This window comes from Pseudonaja textilis, chromosome 4 (assembly GCF_049901715.1).
Source record: "Pseudonaja textilis isolate UNSWEBS1 chromosome 4, rPseTex1.2, whole genome shotgun sequence".
Lineage (NCBI taxonomy): Eukaryota > Metazoa > Chordata > Lepidosauria > Squamata > Elapidae > Pseudonaja > Pseudonaja textilis.
The window spans coordinates 19,930,109-19,950,039 of record NC_141993.1 but is presented as its reverse complement, the minus strand read 5'-3'; positions in this window follow the sequence as shown (position 1 = coordinate 19,950,039).

Sequence of the window (19,931 nt, the reverse complement as noted above, 5' to 3'; positions counted from 1 at the left end):
ATCTTGTATAGAACTCTGGGCAGCTCCCAATCAACAATTAAAACATCAGTACTAAAACAACACAATACATATATCTACCATGTTTCTCATAAAATAAGGCCGCATCTTTTTTTTTGAGCCCCGAAAAAACAGCTAGGCTGTTTTTTCGGGAGTGACTTAATTCCCCCCCCTTGCATCCTCGCCTAGAGCACCTTGCGGGCAGCCATGTCTTGCCACCAGCAAGAGGGCGATCATGGCAGAGCACAGAAAGCTCCCTACTCCCTCCAAGCACCTTTGCTGCAGACCTGAGACCTTCGGCGCCCACCGCTGCTGCTTCCTCCACTGCCATTGCTTTCCCTTCTGCCCATGCCGCCTCCGTGTTTGGAGCTGCTGCTGCATTTGGAGCACTGCCACTGCCGCTGCTCCAAATGTGCTCCAAATGGTGGTGGCGCTCCAAACGTGGAAGCGGCACTCCAAACAGCGGTGGTGCTCCAAATGTGCTCCAAATGGTGGCAGTGCTCCAAGCACGGAAGCAGCAGCTCCAAACGCGGCAGCAGCACAGGCAGAAGGGAAAGCAACGGCGGTGGAGGAAGCAGCAGCGGCGGGCACCGAAGGTCTTGGGTCTGCAGCAAAGGTGCTTGGTGGGAGTAGGGAACTCCCCATGCTCTGCCATGATCACCCGTTAGGAGTGGCTGGTGGTGAGGCATGGCTGCCCGCAGGGCATTCCTAACGGCAAGTTCCCCCCTCACCCTTCTCCCCTGCATGTTTTAAAATAGGCCTAAATTTGGGGGGAGGGGCTTAATTTCATTTTATGCCTAGAAAACATGCTGGCCGTATTGTTGGAAAAACACAGTATTAAAGCTAGAAACATTAAAAGTCTGACACCCTAGTTAAGCTTTTTCATACAGTCCCTCATTAGAGCATCTTGTCCCCCTCATCTGACATACAGTAATTAATTAGGATAATCTTCTCCAAATTGGTGTTCTTCAGATTTACAGAGTTCAGTTTCCCAATCATTTCTTGGAATTGAAATCCACAGATTAGGAAGACACAGATAATTAACTGTATCTGAACTTGACAGATCTTATCATGCTCCCATCGGAGCCTGAATCTGTGGGGGAAGATGAGCTGGAACTAAAGCAGACAGAAATTGAGGGAGCAGCTTTGTTGGCTTTGGAGGAAAATGGGGAGGAGCAGGCCCAGTCAGGTCAGGGCCTTTCAGGATTAGGATGTCTTGTAGCAGGGAGAGATAGAGGCAGGGTGAGCAAGAGAGGCTTAGCAGTGAACATGAGAGACAGAGCTCAGGCGATGAGCAAGGACCAACCCCTCCTGATCCTTGAGCAGGGAGAGTGAAGGCGAGAACAGTGCAGACTGACCCAGCTACTTGGGAGGAGAGTGCCCTGCCCCTCTTCACAAAGGCACACCTGGGAACTGAGACTTAAGACAACACTGTGGGGAGGGGCATTTGTCAGGAACAAATGCTGAATTCGTGGAGTGTTGAGTGCCAACATCTGAACTTTCCTGAATTCCTTGCATTCTTTCTGGATACTTGCCTTGCTCCTTTGATTCCTGGACTCCTCAACTTGCCCTGCTGGATTTATTGCTTTGCACTGTGGTGCTCACAATATTGGGCTGGATTATTTGCAGCCAGAGGCTGCTTGAGGTATATGTGTGCGTGTGTGTATGATCACTTAGCTCTGGAACTTGCCAGAAATGTGGGAGCATTTGGGGAAATTTGGAGCAATAAAGGGGAGGTTTGAACTGCCAGCTGCCTGTGTTACCTTTGTGCCATGCCCCGGGTCATCACAGATCTATTGCCCTCATCTCCAAACAGTGCTTCAACTCCAGCTTAGTTTTTTGCAGGTCTTAAACCACCTTTTGATCATTACTCTGGAATTTAGTAATATAGTTTTCTACCATCATTGAGACAAAAAAACAACCCACACAAAACAACCGAAGTAGGCTCCATGTTTTTTTTGGCTAAGCAAATCCCCAACTATTCTTTAAAAAGAATGGTTTTTTAAAAAACAAAAACTGTATTTTTGTTTTTTATTTGTTTTCCATTTAAAAGCAACAAGAAATCTTAAAAGCAGAATTTAGCAATTGATTGCTAAATTTTAGCAGCAGGAACTGGTGGTTGGAATGCCACAGGCTGAAAAAACCAGTATCACCACTAGACTCTCAACTCTTTGAATTCAAAGAATGTTGCTTCTGTAATTATAATTTCTAAACTCCCACCCTGTGATTTTTTTAAAAATGACACAAGAAACAATAGGAAAATACAATGCAAGTACAAAATATCTACAATATTGTCTATGATGTATCTCTTTGGAACAAATCCAGTTCGATCAGTATATATTAACTCAGTTACAAAGCCATTTCATCTCTTTGTATGTATTGCCATGAAAATTGTATTCTATATTCAGAAAAGAAATAAGTCTGTGTAATTCTGGTGATTCCTCTTTTATAAATCAAAGAAGTAAAAGTTTCTTACCACGAAGAAGGAAAGGTCTGATGATGTTGTTGAATCTCGTTCATTATGTGAGTTAATGGATTGAAGAATAATTAAATGCAACACAGCTTATCAAATTTACAGATCAACAAATTAACTTAATAAGTTAATTACAGAAACTGAAGTGGAATAAATCTCAGTACCAGATGGTTTCTTTGCAATATAGTGGAAGACTTTTTTGGAAATGTTACGAGAGAGAGTAACGGTGAAATGAAAACCTAGCCCCAAATCATTATATAGTTAAATGGAAAGGTTCTTTGAATGAAGAGTTCTTTTTGTTTGATTTTGGTGTAACAGTGACCTAGTTATCCCTAAGACAAATTATAAGGAATCGGGTCACAATTCAAAAATCAGGTGGCGAACAAACTCGGCCACGCCAATTTCCTCTTCCGTGCATGTTTAGTCTATCCACGCATGGGCTGTCAGTCGTGCTTCTGGTCATGACCAAATTGGGTTGCAACTGTAGCCCTGGAATGGATTACGCTCACAACTCAAGGTTCCACTGTATAAGGCAGTGGCCACCAACCAGTGGGCTGGGGACCACTGGTAGTCTGCAAGAAAATTTTGGTGGTCCTCAGAGAAATGACACCCCCAAGCACCCCCCAAAGAAATTAATTCAGGCTATGCAGGAACACAAGGCTGTGCTGCCCACATGGCCGTGGGACCATAAGTCAACACGAAGTAGTGAGGGGAGGGGGGAAAGGGCAAAGGGGGGAACTTGCCCCACTCGCCCAATACACCTGGCCTGGCCACCAGGCTGCTTCTTTCTGCTTTTTTCTTCTTCTGCTTTTGGCTGCACGCAAGGAAAGCAGCAAAAGTCTTTCTTTCTCTCCCACAAACTCTGCCAGAAATGAGTCTTTGGGACACTGCAAGGCATCCTGATCCAATAGGCTGAGTCAGCATGACAAGTTTCACAAAGACTCATCTGGCGGAGTTTGGGGCAGAGAAAGAAAGTCTTCTGCTGCTTTCCTTGCATGAAGCCCAAAGTCTCTCTCTCTGTGTGTGTCTCTCTCTCCCCCTGAAAATGGAACTGGAGACAGTATCTTGTGATACCAAATAAAGAATGATCGATTGGTAGGAAAACAGAGTGGGGAATTTTCCTGCATACTTTTGCGGGGATTTTCCCAGAGTCTCTGGTCCAGAGGATTTAATATGAGTTTGGTGGTCCCTGAGATCCAAAAGGTTGACAACCCCTGGTATAAGGAATGCTTTGTGAGTTTTAACTTTCTAAGTCCATTTTTAAGCTATACTTTTAGCCATGTGTTTATATGCTTTTATTAGGCTGTTGTAAACTGCCCAGGATGACCTGGGAGAGATGAATGGGGTAGTAAGTAAGTCAGTCAGTCAGTAAACAAACCATATATGATTTACTAAAGCAATAAATAATTAGATCTTAACATTTAGGGATGTCTGTGATTCATATAAAATAGAAGAAGGGCTTCAAATCCAACTGCCAGCTTTACTTTTTCAATTTTATGTGAATAACCCAGATAATTTTAATGTAGCACTGTGACACTAGTAACAACTAAAGAGACTAACAACTCTCATTAGCACTGGAGCTCAATGTTCTTTCATTTTCTTTGGCTTTGGCTAACACTGTGTCAGGTGCCAGGAATCAAGGACACAAGGAGTTTCTCGTAGTACTTTATTGTTGATTGCCTACAGAGAGGAATCTTCCCAGAATAAAGCACCTATCTGCATAACTATTATCTTCTTTCTTTCTTTCTTTCTTTCCTGCTTTTACTCTGGGTTAGTTTGTGTTAGTGCTTATTCTCATTATAAAACTTATTATAAAAAAAAAAATCAAAAAAGAGTAAGCATCTTTTGAAAAAGTCAAATTTTAATCTTCCTTCCCTGTTTAGTAGCAACCAAAGCCACAGAGCAGAGTGTTCCTCCAAAGCTAAATTGCAGGGACTGGAATCAAATAATCCTAGCGCATGTTGTTCTTTGTTGAAGGCATTATCTCTTTAAGTGTTTATCTGAGCTCTAGGCAAAATAAAAGAAAGTGGTATTTGGGTGCTATATCTTACTACCTTAATAGGCTTCACATTCAGAACTTCTTTTCTTAGGGTAGCATCAAAAACAGTAATATAACACAAGGATCCAGCAGTTAATACTTCAGGCAAGGCTTCCTTGATGACCTCTGCCCTCCAAAATTTCAGTGATGAAATATTTATAAGAAGCCACAGTGACCAACATTTTAATAATACCCTTAACTTAAAATGGCTCCTTCTGTTAGAGTGGCTATAAAACACAGTTGTAGTTGTTTTCAAATACAGATCTGTTCAGTGTCCCATCAGCTGATTTATATCGAAGTGAAGAAATGTATAAAAAACATAATTCTCATATAATACTTCATTTCCATTCTAGTAGCAGCCACTGTGAATTTGCCTCGGTTTCTTCAAACGACTACTCACAGGCATATTCAAGAAGGTTGATTTTTAGACTGAAGAGCAGTGACATTCACTAACTGTGGTCAAAATGGACAAGGTGGAATGTTGTGATGCCAGCCCATGTCTTTTGATACATAGATTGGATAGCGTCAAGATTACAAGAAGTAATAGTACTGTTCTATGCTGCATTAGACTACATTTGGTATATCAAATCCAGCTCTGGGTTGCCACAATACAAAAAAGGATACTGAAGACCTGGAAAACCTGCAGAGAAGAATGGCAGATATGGTAAAGGTCTTGGTATGTTTGTCCTAAAGAAGAGAGGGCCAAGGAGAGACATGATAGCAGGAAAAAATAACACAGCATACAGGATGTGGATTTATTCTCTAAAGCGCCCGAGGATTACACCCCAAGTAATCGGTGGAAACTCAACAGTGAGTGACCCAAACTTGGATTATGGAGGGATTTCCTGTCTGTGACTACTATTAATCAATGAAGCAGCCTCCTGAAGCCATGGATACTCCATCAGTGGAGCATTTTCAAGAAAGAATTGGACAGACCTTTGTCAAGGGTGGTATGAGCATTCCTGCACTGGGCAGGGAATTGGATTATAAGGCTTCCAATCCTCTGAATCTATTTCATGCATTCAAAAGAGGGGACCTTGGTGCTCTCTGAGCTTGGTTGTTTTTTTGCAGATATTTCATTACCAAACTAGATAACATCATCAGTGCTAGGGAGTGGGGTTGCTCTCGTGTTCAAAAGAGACAAGACTTGCATTATCATTCTCCCTCCACCATCTCACCCATCTTGACTGTCCTTTCCACACATATGCCTAGGAAATATTCACCCAACGTGCTACCAGAATGGGGGTATCATCCTTTTGGGGTTCTTGAGCTTCTGCCTATACCAGAAGTCTCCAAACTTGGCAACTTTAAGACTTGTGAAGTCCACAAGTCTTAAAGTTGCCAAGTTTTGGGACCCCTGGGCTATACTAATCTTAAAGTAAGCCAAAATAGTATCAGCACAAACCATGTTCTTACTTCTTGCAAAAAAATAATTCCAACTTTTACCATAAGCTACTCTCCCTTATTAAAGGCTGGGGATCTCTTAGCTGAAAAAATGGACAATCATTGAGTATTGCTATGCAGGGGAACTATCAATATGTTTTAAAGCAGGAGTACAAAATTAACTCTCCAGTTGTTTTTGGCATCCAAAAAGTCAAGATGATGAAAATGCCATGTAATCTCAGAACAGAATTTTTTTAAAGATACTTTTTTTTTATTTTTTATCTCTACAAACACATCATTGTGTGAACAGGGTGGTTCCAGGTTATTCTACATTTTAACTACAAACATGCCAATAGTTTCATATTGGTGCTATTAACTTTCTTATCTAGTTTGATATTAATATGTATTATCAATTGTTAACATTCAATATTTTCATATATTATTTTATGTCAATCTGTTGTGGTTCGCCAGCAGCAGGTGCAGATGGCTGAGGTCTCAGAGAGCAAGGACTCAGATGAGAGGCCTGTGTGTGATGCAGGGATGGGGCCAGGACCATCAGGGAGTGGAATGCTGCCTTCGGAGATTGTGGAGGCTGGCAGCAGCAATGAAGAGGTCCCCGAGGAGCCTGTGCCCTAAGGAAAGAGCAGCTTTCTAAGGAAAGAGCAGCTACAGCAGCATGGGCGACTCGGGAGTAAGGCTGCAAGATAATGGCCCCTCACTTAAGAGATAAAAGCCAGCTGAGAAACCGGAATTCTTTGCAGGAAGCAAAGAAGTTTGTGCACTCAAGTCTTGTCGATGTTCGGAATATCTTGGTTGGTGTTTGGAGACTCTTTGTGTTTGAAATATTTCTTAGTAACTTTATCTACTGTTCTTGGCAGCCTTGCACCACCTTGGAAAGGCTCGCTCTTATCAGAGATAATTAATTTGAAACAGCCTTTTAGCCATGAAGGAATAGAATTTGTAGAGAATCATTAAAAGATTTTTCTGTTACCTCTGTTTCGTGTTTGTTTCCTTGGAACAAGGTTTGGGTCAGAACAGTATCTCTATATTCTTAACATTGCTTCTTTTGTTATAAATATTCTATTAATTGTCATATTTGCAATGTTTAACAAATTTATAATATAATTCAACTGGTCATTCATAGATATATAGATAGAATTCTTTTTATTGGCCCAGTGTGATTGGATACACAAGGAATTTGTCTTGGTGCAAATGCTCTCAGTGTACATAAAATAAAAGATACATTCATCAAGAGTCAAGAATCATAAGGTACAACACTTAATAATAGTCATAGGGTACAATAAGCAATCAAATCATACTAGGAAACAGTCAATATAAATCATAAGGATACAAGAGACAAGGTTACAGTCATACAGTTACAAATGGGAGGGGATGGGTGATAAGGAGTGATGAGAAGATTAATAGTAATAGTAGTGCAGACTTTGTAAATAGTTGGACAGTGTTGAGGGAATTATTTGTTTACCAGAGTGATGGCATTTGGGAAAAAATGTCCTTGTGTCTAGTTGTATTAATTTATATTACCCATTATTTATCCCCTTTTTTAGTTTTTAATTATGCCACCTTTATGTTTTTAAAACAAAGTCCTGTTCTAATCTCATTATAATACAAACATCATACTTTCCATTCTATTCTCATTTAACAAATCGTACAATTCTAATAATAATATAATCACTTTTATCTGTTACCATATACTATATTACTTTTCTGTCTATCAGATTCCATAACAGAATAACATATGATAACATATCAGAATAACAGAGTTTGAAGGGACCTTGGAGGACATCTAGCCCAACCCCCTTCTCAAGCAGGAAACCCTACACCATTTCAGACATAAAGCTTTGATTGCATAGGGACAGACACTATCCTGGTTATATTTCAGGTCTAAGTAGTCCCAGACAGAATGGCCAAAGGAAGTGGTAACTTCCTAGGAAAGCTAGTTTAGTAACAGTAGACAGTTTTAAAGTTCCCTCATTTCCTCTGACACAAAACCTAGATCTAAAAATTATTTTCAGTTGTCCTTAATTTGTTGTGATTAAGTAAAGTGGGGGTAGGATGTGCTGGGTGAGCAACTCCTTTGAATATTTAATACCAATCTACCCTGCTATCCAGTCCTTAAGAGTAAACTTTCAGTTCCATGCCCTCAATAGAAAGATCAGAATATCTTGATAGAGATATTTGTGGTGGAAGTGATTTAAAATGGCCAGTTACGGCGAATCCAATTTGTTGAAATGATAACCGGTGTGCCATGGCTATAAAGACATACGTAGCCCTTGAAAAAACACAGTCTTTCTGACTATTAATAATTCAATGCTATATGGTTCATCACAACTCCCTACCTACAATATGGGAATTTTTTGCAGTTACTTTCATTAAAGTTCTTGCGTTGGGTCTATCTCATATTTATAAACAGAATGCCTACAGCAGTAAACCCATCTAGGCCAGGTTTAATGAGCTGTTTTGCAGGTTAGGTGGATATAGAATATTCTGAAGATTAAATAAAAGATCACACTGGAATGAATCTTGAAGAAGCAACACACATTAGGTTTTGTAGAAAGGTTTCTAAAAACTCCCAGTCCTTAATAAGAACGCACAAACTCACCAAACAACTTAAGTATCAAATATTTGAGCATAGCACCATCTGGTGGGAGCCTTGTTTAAAAGAAATCATAAACAGCACGTTCCAAAGTATTTTTATTCGTCTCTTATCAGTATTTTTATTCATATCCAGAGACAGTAGCTGGAAGAAAAAAAAAATCTGCAAACAGGTTAATGTTGAAAATGCTTACATCAACATTGTTGTGTGTATAAGAGACAGCATTGGCAAAAACCTGCTCCTAAGGAATGATTTTTCAACATATGAAAAAAAACCTTCTCAAAGTCATCTGAGAATCTTATCCGTGCAGATGTGAAAGTTATCAGTGCAGATGTGCAAGTGGCCAGAAGATACTAGGATGTGGAATCACAATATTTGTACTGGACATTTATGTCTTTGTTATAAGCTGAATCAGTTGCCAGCAAGCTTCTCAGCCAGAAGTATCTAATGCAGGACTGTCAAACTCAAGGCCCGCAGGCCGCATCCAGCCCATGAGGTGCTTAGATCTGTCCTGTGGGGCCACCTTGGAAAAAGTGAAGGACTGGCCCATGGTGCCTCTACCAGCAAAAACACAGCTCGGGAGGGGTGCAAGTGGCCCTCCTGGGCTCTGTTTTTGCTGGCAGAGGGCTGGAGAAGGCCGTTGCAGCCAGAAATGGAGCCCGGGAGTATAATAGATCCACCCATCCCCATCTGGGCCACCACAGGTGCCCCAACATGAGTGACATCAATCTAGCTAGTCCCATTGGCCTCCCAAGGTCAAACACAATCCTGATGCAGCCCTCAGTAAAATCAAGTTTGACACTGTTAGAGTTTGCAGCAGAAATTCAAATCCAGAAAACACACAGACTGATTCAGCAAGATCATAAACTTCTTTGTAAACGTAATAATATGAGTAAAGTTTACAATACCATTTGTAGATTCGTTCAACGTAACATGAGCAAAAACACAAACAGCAGCTCAGAGGGCTCAGAACAGATATCAGTTTTTGTTAGTAAGCAAGTTAATTTCACTTTCAATTCTCAGCAAAGCACACAGAGCCAAACCACACCCAGGCTCTCAGCTCCCATTGGCTGTTAGGTTGCCATACTTACTTTGTTAACCATGTCTCTGCCAGTTAATGAATATACTCTGACAGACACCCCTGATCTAATGGTTAGGAACATCTGAGTTTTTAAAATTTGTAACTTGTAAAATTTTTAACTTTTTTTAAACTTGTACCATTTTAGGTAGCTGGCTCACTCTACCCCGATGATATAAATGACCCACTGCTTTTGGGGTTTTAGACATCAGAATGTCACTTTGTTCAACATAAATCAATATGGTCATGCTGATTGAGGAGGATACTGTATGTGGAAAGCATTTTAGTCAGAATATCATTGTTGCCTTTTTTTATTATTATTTCTTTAAAAAAAGTTCCTTGGGCTGTTTCTACATAACGCACACTTATGTGACTTCTTTTTCCCTTTGGCACTTCAAATATGCAAACCGATTCTGCCATTGCAATTGAGCCACTGGATTTTGAATTAGGATTGGTTCATATCCAAACCTCGTAAATCTTATTGAGTGATGATGATGATGATGATGATGACGATGATACCAGTTCAGTTGTGTCCGACTCTTGGTGTTTCTATAGGTCAGGTCTCTCCATATATTCTGATCTTGCAACTACTTCTTTGAGTTTTTCTATCCTCTGGCTTGTGTCAGCTTTGATGGTGTCCAGCCATTGCGTTCTTTGGTGGCCTGGTTTCCTGTTACTGCTACCGTTACTGGTTTCCTGTTACTGCTACCGTACCTCTTCCAAACATAATTGCTTTTTCCAGTGAATTCCCCCGCATGACATGCCCAAAATATCTATTAGCTTATTCCAGGGGGTCTCCAAACTTGGCAACTTTAAGACTTATGGACTTCAACTACCAGAATTCTCCAGCCAGCTATGATGACTGGAGAATTCTGGGAGTTGAAGTCCACAAGTCTTAAAGTTGCCAAGTTTGGAGACCCCTGGCTTATCCTATCTCCTAGGATAAAAAGTATGAATAACCTAATCCTAACTCTGAAGAAAACAGAAGATATACAGGCAACAAGAAACCTTCCTTTATTATTTTCTCCTTTAAGTTTATAAATGTTAAGAGCAAAAGCAGCTCTGAGATATATCCTTATGGAACTACTGACAAAATTAAGAGTTTTATAGAATTCTGAAACAGGTATTGCAACTTCTAAACATAATTTTAAGTTGATCAGATATTCTTTGATGCTAAATTTCAATGGTGGGTTAGAGGTTGGCTTTTCTACAGTTTCTGTTGAGCTGTCATAGACATTGGCAGGACAACCTATAATTGTTCACATAGTAACAGAAACATAGTTGGAAGGGACCTTGAAGGTCTTCTAGTCCAGCCCCCAGCTCAAGCAGGAGATCCTATACCCATGATGGCAAACCTATGGTACATGTGCCACAGGTGGCACACAGAGCCATTTGTGCGGGCATGAGACCACAGCCAAACTTACCTGCACTGCGCATGCATGTGTCTCCCAGCTGATTTTTGGCCCATTTGAGGCCGTTTTCGCCCTCCCAGAGGCTCAAGGGAAGCCTCTGCAGCCTTGGGAGGCTGAAAAACGGGCCTTCCGGAAATACCGGAAGTGCTGAAATGGGCCTGTTTTTCGGCCTCCCGAGACTGCAGAGGGTTCCCTCGAGCCTCCAGGAAGGCAAAAATGGCCTCAAATGGGCCAAAAATCAGCTGGGAAGCGCACACATGTACAGCAGTGCAGGTAAGTTTGGCTGGGGCTCGCGTGCCTGCGCAAATGGCTCTGTGTGCCATCTGTCAGCTGGGAGGTGCGTGCATGTGCAGTGCAGGTAAGGGTGTGTTGCGGGGGTGTTGCGCGCACATGCGCAGGGGGCAAGGTGCATTGCATTGTGGGTGCTGGCGCACGCTATTAAATCACCTCTAGTTCTTCTCTTCATTAAACTAGACGTTTCCATTTTCTGCAAACATAATTTACACCAAACAAAAGCAGCATGTGTAAAGAAGCAGTTAATATTCAAGAGCAAACAATGCAATCCAATGAGTCTTATTGAGTTTGCTTAAAATGCCAAATGAGTACACTGGCAGTATATCTAATGAGAACTAAACGAATTGTAAATGAATTACTTTTTGAATGCAGCACTAGGTACATACAAAACTATGACCATGACAACAATTTCATAATGAATTCCATACTCCGTCAAAATTTAACATTACTACTATGTTGATTGTCACTTGGTAACAACTAAGACTTCTGTTCCCATCCCTGGAAAATCTTATTTTGTCAGACAGCAATAAATGAGTTTTGAAAAAGCAATATAGGATTGTATCAGTTGGGTTGCCTGCAGCAAAACAGATATTCTTCCCTTTCCAACAGAAATGGAAACAATTTAATTGTAAAGTAATGTCTGAACCTCCCCTGAATAGGATCATTATAAAAAGTTTTATTCCAAAAATTATTCATAATCTTTTGTTAATTTTAAGAGAAACAATCCTTCACTGCCACTGATCAGCAACTCCTACATTAGGGAAGCCATAGTGTTTCGAACTTGGGAGGTAACTGAAAATTACTTTTAAAAAGAGCAAAACTTTTTACTTCCTACATCAAAGTCAATTCCTGTTCACTTAATGGGTACCTGTTGGCTTTGTAACATCAACATAGAACTGATTTATGTTTGCTTTCTTCTAGAGAAATTACTTAGCCCAAATGAAGTTCTAAGGGTTATTTCTCAGACTGATAAAGAAGATGTTACACAAATAAGCAGTGCGACAAATAAGCAGTGAGTCTCAATAGAGAGACTTGCCACTTCATTCATTTACTTTTAAAGGAGTTAGGAAAAAGGTAAAAGTGTCTTTGTTCCGGTGTATACAGGAATATATAGATTTCTAAATAGGAAATAGTGTGTAACCCTATCCTTTCTTCTCAATAAATCTTGCTAGAGGCGTCCTGTGAGAATCATGTTTGCGAAATAATTATTTTTGTTGCAGGCAGAGATATCAAGAGAGCCTGACTGAAGGTAAGTAATGGGATTTACAAAGTATGGCAAGTGTAGTATAGAATAGCCTTGGACAATGAACAATACTAACATTTAGTGATATTTAAAAGTAGCAAGTTGAAAAAAAAAATTAAATTTTGAGTTTGTTTAGCATAATGATTTTCCAAATTGTTGATATAACTTTTTATCATTTTTTTTTACTGTGAGCACACTGTATCAACCCCTACAATACACACATATACACATACTATATGTATACACACACACACACATATATATAAAAACACACACACACACACACACACACTTTATAGATATTTTTATTTATATATAATATATATATATATATATATATATATATATATATATATATATATATATATGGATCTTTGGTTGTTCGGGTTTCTCCCGCGTAAGATTCAAGTATCTAGGCAACGTTTCGATGAAGTCTCATTCATCATCTTCAGGCTTCTGTCTCTGGCTCTGTGCTTCTCAGAGTAATGTGAGATTGCAGCTGCTTCCTCCTTTTAACTGCCAGTGGGGGTGGGACTTGATTGGGTGGGGGCTTGGCTGTGTTCTGATTGGGTGGGGGTGTGTTCTCATTGGTAGGGGGTTTGGCTGTGTTCTGATTGGTTGGGGGGGTTAGCCGTGTTCTGATTGGTTGGAGGCGTGTTCTGTTCAGGTGGGGGCTTGGTTGTGCTCAGGTTAGTCTTAGTTGCTGGGGGATTTGAGCTGGTGAGTTGTGATCTTGCTGTTTGGCTTCGAGTTCGTGGTCGTGCTGCATCTTCATAGTGGGTGTCGGTTTGCTTCATGTATGGCTCGGAGGGGTTTGAAGTGGGTAGTGATGCAGCTGCAGTGCAGCTTCTGGTCCATGAGACACGACCAAAGATCCATATATATATATATATATATATATATATATATATATATATATATATATATATATAATTTGTTTCCTGAGGTTTTCGCGGTATTTGTATGTGGATCTTTGGTTGTTGGGTTTTCTCCCACGTAAATTGGAAGTATCTAGGCGACATTTCGATGAAGTCTCATTCATCATCTTCAGGCCTGTGTCTTCAGCCGAAGACACAAGCCTGAAGATGATGAATGAGACTTCATCAAACGTCGCCTAGATACTTCCAATTTTATGCGGGAGAAAACCCGAATAACCATACACACACACACACACACACACACACACACACATGAAACTTGAGAGTTCACAAGATTGATACCGTATAGAACAAAACTGGATGAATCTGGATGTTCTGCTTGGGAATACCACAAAGCCTCCTCCCAGGAGGTAGCAAGGAAAACATGCCATGAAGAGGATGTGTAGCCCATGGACACTGCTTAAATAACGCTTATATGCTATGTCCCAGATAGATGGAAGTGAACTACCAGTGATCTTCTCTGCCATCCTCACCACTCTCTGCACCGCCTTCCTGTCTGAAGCAGTAATGCTTCCAAACCAGACAGTAATGGAATATGACAGGATGCTCTTGATTGTCCCTCTGTCAGCCTTGGAAGCCATATTTAACTTGGAAGTTTTGAGGCTGTCACATTTAGTGCCTGGGAATTTGGGAGGGGGGATTTAGTAGAGAGGTGGAAGCTTAGACTCAACAACATTCTTCTGACCATTCTTCTCAGAAAGTCAATGTTATGTTACCTTGCACCTAGAGAGGAGTGTCTGGAACAATGTTTCCAGTTGGGACAATGGTTTGATTGGACCATGTAATGGACTGGTGAGTGCAGGGGATGGGTTTGTGAATTTCTTTGGGGAAGGGAAAATCCGGAACTCTCAGATTTGGGTTTTCCCAGATATGCCAATATGAAAACTCTAATAAAATGGAACTTTCAGAAAATGCTTGTCTCGGAGTTTATAGGTTAGGGTTAACCTATAGGTTAAGTTGGAGTTTGTTAGTTGGAACGCTGACATTAACCTGAATCTCTAAATTTTCAAGCAGCTCCCCAGTAACTGAGGGCTGTCTGGGATCCTGAGCCCCGAACGCTGACCTGCTGACCAGGCACTGTAAAGACTCAGGGAAGATGGAAGAGAAGGTGAGGGCCGAAGAGGGAGCCATGGGAATTGACACAGGGTCATTTGTCGAAACCCTGCATTCTCCCTCTGAGGAAATGGCACAAGCCACGCTGAAGCGGAATGACTGCAAGGCACTCAACCCAAGGAGCCAGAGTACTGGAAACTCTGTCACCCTCTATTGAAAGTGGTAAGGACAGGGAAAGGAAGGTGTATTGTTCTCATGTGATGCAGAAAATGTAGGCGCTGCTGTGCCCACTTTACCAGTGTCTTATTGTTAAGCGGCCAAGGTAGCTACTCGTTAACTGCACACTCAGAAACATGATGCTGCTAACCACCTCCACAGGTAAATCATTAATATACAGAAGTGTGTCGCTGTGCCTGTCTTTTTTGAAATTGACAATGATCTATTTAAGCTTTGTATTTATATTTCGTATTTACATTACTTTTTATTATAATGCATTTTTTGTTCCTTTTGCTTTTTATTTTTCTATTTTAAAAGGAATAAAACAACCACCGATTGAAGAACTCCAAATTGTTCAGCTTTACAACAATGCCACCAAATACGTTAAAAAAAAATTCAACTTGGTTAACACATTTCTAACAATATTTAGGGAACGAACTGTCCATTTTAGCAATCAGTACTGGAATAATGTATCAACAGTAAAACATCTTATATTAGTCTTCTTTGAATACTATACTCATTGTAAGTTTAATATTTCTCTTCCATTGGAATTTCCACTGTTCCATGTCAATTATGCTATTTAAATTCTGCATCCATTTAATCAGAGTCTGTAACTAATTCAGATTCCAAATCCTATTTCATTAACAATTTCAAAATAAATTGAAGTTTGGTGGCTTGGGCTAACCAAAGAGGAATTCTCAAGAGAGACTTACTCATAATCCAGTAGTGCAGTCTATACAATTTGTTGACTCTCCACTGAACAAATATATCTGTGCTTTTATCAGCATGAAAATAAATAGCTGGACATAATTTATTGCAAGCTATTAATATGTTTCAGTATGAGTTGTTTAATTCTGTTTGTATCAGTCCAAACATATCGGTATAAATCATCTGGAAATTCTGCTCTCTCAGTAGAAATAGCCAAACATTAAACAGAGGCAACCCAATATGTGATCTAAGTTAAAACAACCAACTTGCTTGTAGTTAGAAATTCAGTATGAAATTCGGAGTTGTTAGACTGCCTTGTTCTTTTCAACTCTACAGAGTTTTAAATTCAGTCTTTGGATTACATGTGATACTTGTCTCTGCCAATCATTTAGTACTTCATTTCCCATTTTGAAGAAATAGTAAATAGAAATAGAGCCACGGTGGTGGTGCCGTGGTTAGAATGAAGTTTGCATTCTGCTGACTGCCAGCAATTCAATCCTGACTGGCTCTTTTTTGATTCAGCCTTCCATCCTTCCAAGGACAGTAAAATGAGGACCCAGATCGTTGGGGGCAATATGACTATGTAAACTGTTTAGAGAGGGCTGTAAAAGCACTATGAAGTGGTATATAAGTCTAACTGCTATTGCTATTAAAATATCTACTGTTATATGTTTCCAAATTATAAACAGCCCAAACCTATGCAGGTGGTCTTCAATTTACAAACATTTGTCTAAAATTACAAAAGCACTTAAAAAGTGAATGATGACCAATCTTCACACTTACGACTGTTGTAGGTCTTCATCGTTATGTGATCGGCTTTGTAACCATCTTGTATTTACAACAATTGCAGCATCCTGGAATCTGATGATTTCCATTTGTGCCTCTCCCATCTGGCTTCCAACGAACAAAGTTAATGGGAGAAGCCGAATTTGCTTAATGACCATGTGGTTCACTTAACAATGCTAGTGATTCATTTAACAATGGAGCCAAAAAAAAAAGCTGTAAATTTAGGCATGACTCACTAAAGAATTATCTTGCCTAGCAATGGAAATTCTGAATCCAATTGAGGTCCTAATTCGAGGGTCTTTGAGTTTTGTCCAAACCAGCCCCTTAGACTTCGATGTTCTTCTTCTGCCTGGACCTTATTTGCCTTCAATCTTTCCCTGGAGGATTAAGTGAAGTATGCCATATTTTTTCGGGTGTCGCATCACATGTCCAAAATATTCTTTCACTATTTAATGGTTTTGATTATTTCCCTTGGCTTTCCCAGGCGGCTTATCACCTCATTTCTCATTTCTGATTTTGTCAACCCAGATTATACATAACAGCCACCTGTAAATCCAGCATTTCAAATGCTTCTAAGTCTCTTCAAGTGGCTTTCTTTGTCAGAGCCCAAGTCTCTACTCCATAGAGCAGGATAGAAATGACGTGACATCTGACAAGGCTGATTTTCAAACTTAGGTTTACATTCAGGGGTGGGCTTCAAAAATTTTAGCCAACTGGTTCTCCACCTGGTTGCTGGGTGGGCATGGCCATGGTGGGTGTCACCTAGTCGGCCTCCTGTAACATGGTGTGGGGGGGGCATTTTCACCCTCCCCGAGCTCCGGAGGTTTTTCTCGAGCCTCCGGGAGGGCGAAAACAGCCTCCCTGGCGTCAAGAGGCTAGAAATGGGCCCCATTCTGGAACTTCTGAGAAGCCTGTTTTTCGCCCTCTGCGAGCCTCCACACAGGTCCTGTACTTACCTAGCATCCAAAATGGGCCACCTGAAGACTCCTGGGAGGGGCGGGGTGGGATAGGCGGGGCCAGCCAGGGGTGGGATTTGCGGGTTCACCACATTGCGCAGAATCTTAGCTAGAGGATTGCCCGAAGCCGTGAGAACCCCCAGCAGCCCACTTCTGCTTATGCTGTGACTGCAGAAAACCTTTTTCATTTTGAAGAATGCTGTTTGAGCTTTCTCTATCGTTGTCTTTACTTCAGTGGTCATGTCCCAGCTTTCATGTAAATTAGAACTGAGGTACATGATCTTTTCAACTTTTTCTAGTGGTATTCCTTCCGAACTTATTGGATGTAAATTAATGGGTTGTTTGCTGATAACCATGATCTTGGTTTTGGAGCCTGTTTTACGGAAACCATTAGGTTTCAAGATGGCAATAAAAGACAACGTCTCTGCTTTCTTCCTGAAGTTTATTTGGTGCAATTTTTTTTTTGATTCTATAAAACTCAGCCCTCTCTTTCAGAAATGTGTTTGTTTTATATTTAAGACAAAGCAACCTTATTAGCTATTTACCAGAATTAATTCCCCCTTCCCCCCAAAATAATATTAAGAGAAATGGGATTAGGACAGTTTTTCCTCAAGGACTTCATTTTGGGAAAAATAAAGTTAACCATGAAAATTCAGGAAGCCATCTTGCGGGAAGGAGCAGTGTATTTGCATCTTTATAGAAAAAAACGTAGTATTTTTCAGAACTTTAGTGTTTTCTCCAATCTTTCCACTCTTATTAACATAAAAATACTACCTCTGAAAAAAAATTTTAATCTCTCCCCTGGGTTGCAGTTAATAAATCTAAGGCTCTTCTATTCTATGGGATTATCTTTCATAAGAAGGATATTTCATCTACAAAGTTTTGCCGGAGTCCAGAATTATGCTAAAAACAATCTCCGACTTTGCTGATAAAAAACAAAACACTAACCCTCTTTCAATTTCTGCAATGCCCAGACTTGTGGATTAAAACTATAAAAACCTACGAAAGCCCCAGTTTCTTAAGTTTCTGAATAGGAACCCCTGAAGAATTTCCTGTCTGTGTCCTATAGGCAAAACTAAATTCAAAACCTGATTTGAAGAAAGGCCCCAGCCTATAGAAACGTTGGTATGTACAATCCAGAGCCACAATTTTGCTATCTATCTTGGGGACAGGGCTTTAAATGTCAAAAATGTAAATGTTGTCACAAATATAGAAGTTCAAGGTCAATAATTGTCTGGTTTGGCACAGCAACCAAACTGGCCAGGTATAGACTTCAATGGATAGTTAGGACTGCAGGGGGGAAAATTGCAACCAGCCTGCCTTCCATTGAGGATCTAGATCAGGGGTGTCCAACCTTGGCAACTTTAAGACTTGTGGACTTCAACTCCCAGAATTCTGGGAGTTGAAGTCCACAAGTCTTAAAGTTGCCAAGGTTGGACACCCCTGATCTAGATACTGCACAAACCAGAAAGAGGACTGAGAAAATATCTAAAGAGCCCTGCCTCCACCCCATCCTGGACATAATCTATTTCAACTCCTCCCTTCAGGATGGCGTTACAAGGCATTGCATGCCAAAGCAACTAGAGTTTTTTCCCCCATGCCATCACTTTGCTGAATACTTAATTCCCACAGCACTGCCTCTCATCTTTACTCATCTTTCCTACTGTCTTCTCTTATTGGGTTCTTATGATTTATCAATTGCTGTTTGTAGCTTATGATTAATGATTGTAACTATGATTTATGACCTATGAACCTATTACTTGCTGTTTATATGTACACTGTGAGCTTCTGTGCCGGAGACAAATTCCTTGTACATCCAATCACACGTGGCCAATAAAGGATTCTATCTTTGTCTGTCTGTCCACCCTGCAATGCTGCACTTTAACCACTGCACCACAGGGGCTTGTCAAAAGTAATCAGGGTTCCTAGGAAACCTCCCAGTACAGAGGACTGCGGGATGGGTTTCAACTTATGTTCCTTGGCTGAAATTAGGTGTCCAAAATAAGAAACCTCTTGGATTTTCCTCTGCATACTTTATGCCCTTAGATTTCAGACGGAAAAGCAAAACCAATGATCACAGAACTTCAGAAGGATCCCTCACCAGGATGTTGTATTTTTTCCCCCGCTCCTTCAGGAAAAGTTAGGTCAGGTGCGGTTCCTCAAAATGACATTCCACATAATATTGTGGAGTCCCCAAATCCCTCAGGTGAGCAGGTCCAGGTATGTAGCTTCCCCGAGAGCTAAAAACAATAAATATCAAGAACCTGGATATAAAGATTCGCTGAAAAAGGCAGAGCAAAAAATCTATAAAAGTAAAGTGACATTGGCAGGAGAGATAATTTCTGCATTAAGATGGGGGGAAACGGGATGAAGAGGAATCACGTGGGACTTTAGGGCGCTTAAACAAAATACGTTGGAGATCTTCCCTGTTCATCCATCCTTCCAGGTTTTGGAATGGAGATGGTAGGAGTACTTACAGGTGATGTTGTAAGAACTAAAATTTAGTTCGTGCTACTCTCTTTTCTGCCTCAGGAGAGAAGTTTTATGTTGCAAACGTTAAGGATTGTTTTGTTTTGTTTTTCCTGAAGAAGCGATGTCTATTTTCACTGGAGTCACTACATCATGAGAAGTGGTTGCCCACAAAGGGGGTCTAGATCAGAGATATTCTAGTTGGCTTCTTGGTTGATCTCCTATGCCATCCTTAATTGCAAAATGTTAGCATCCAATTTACGCAATAGATCC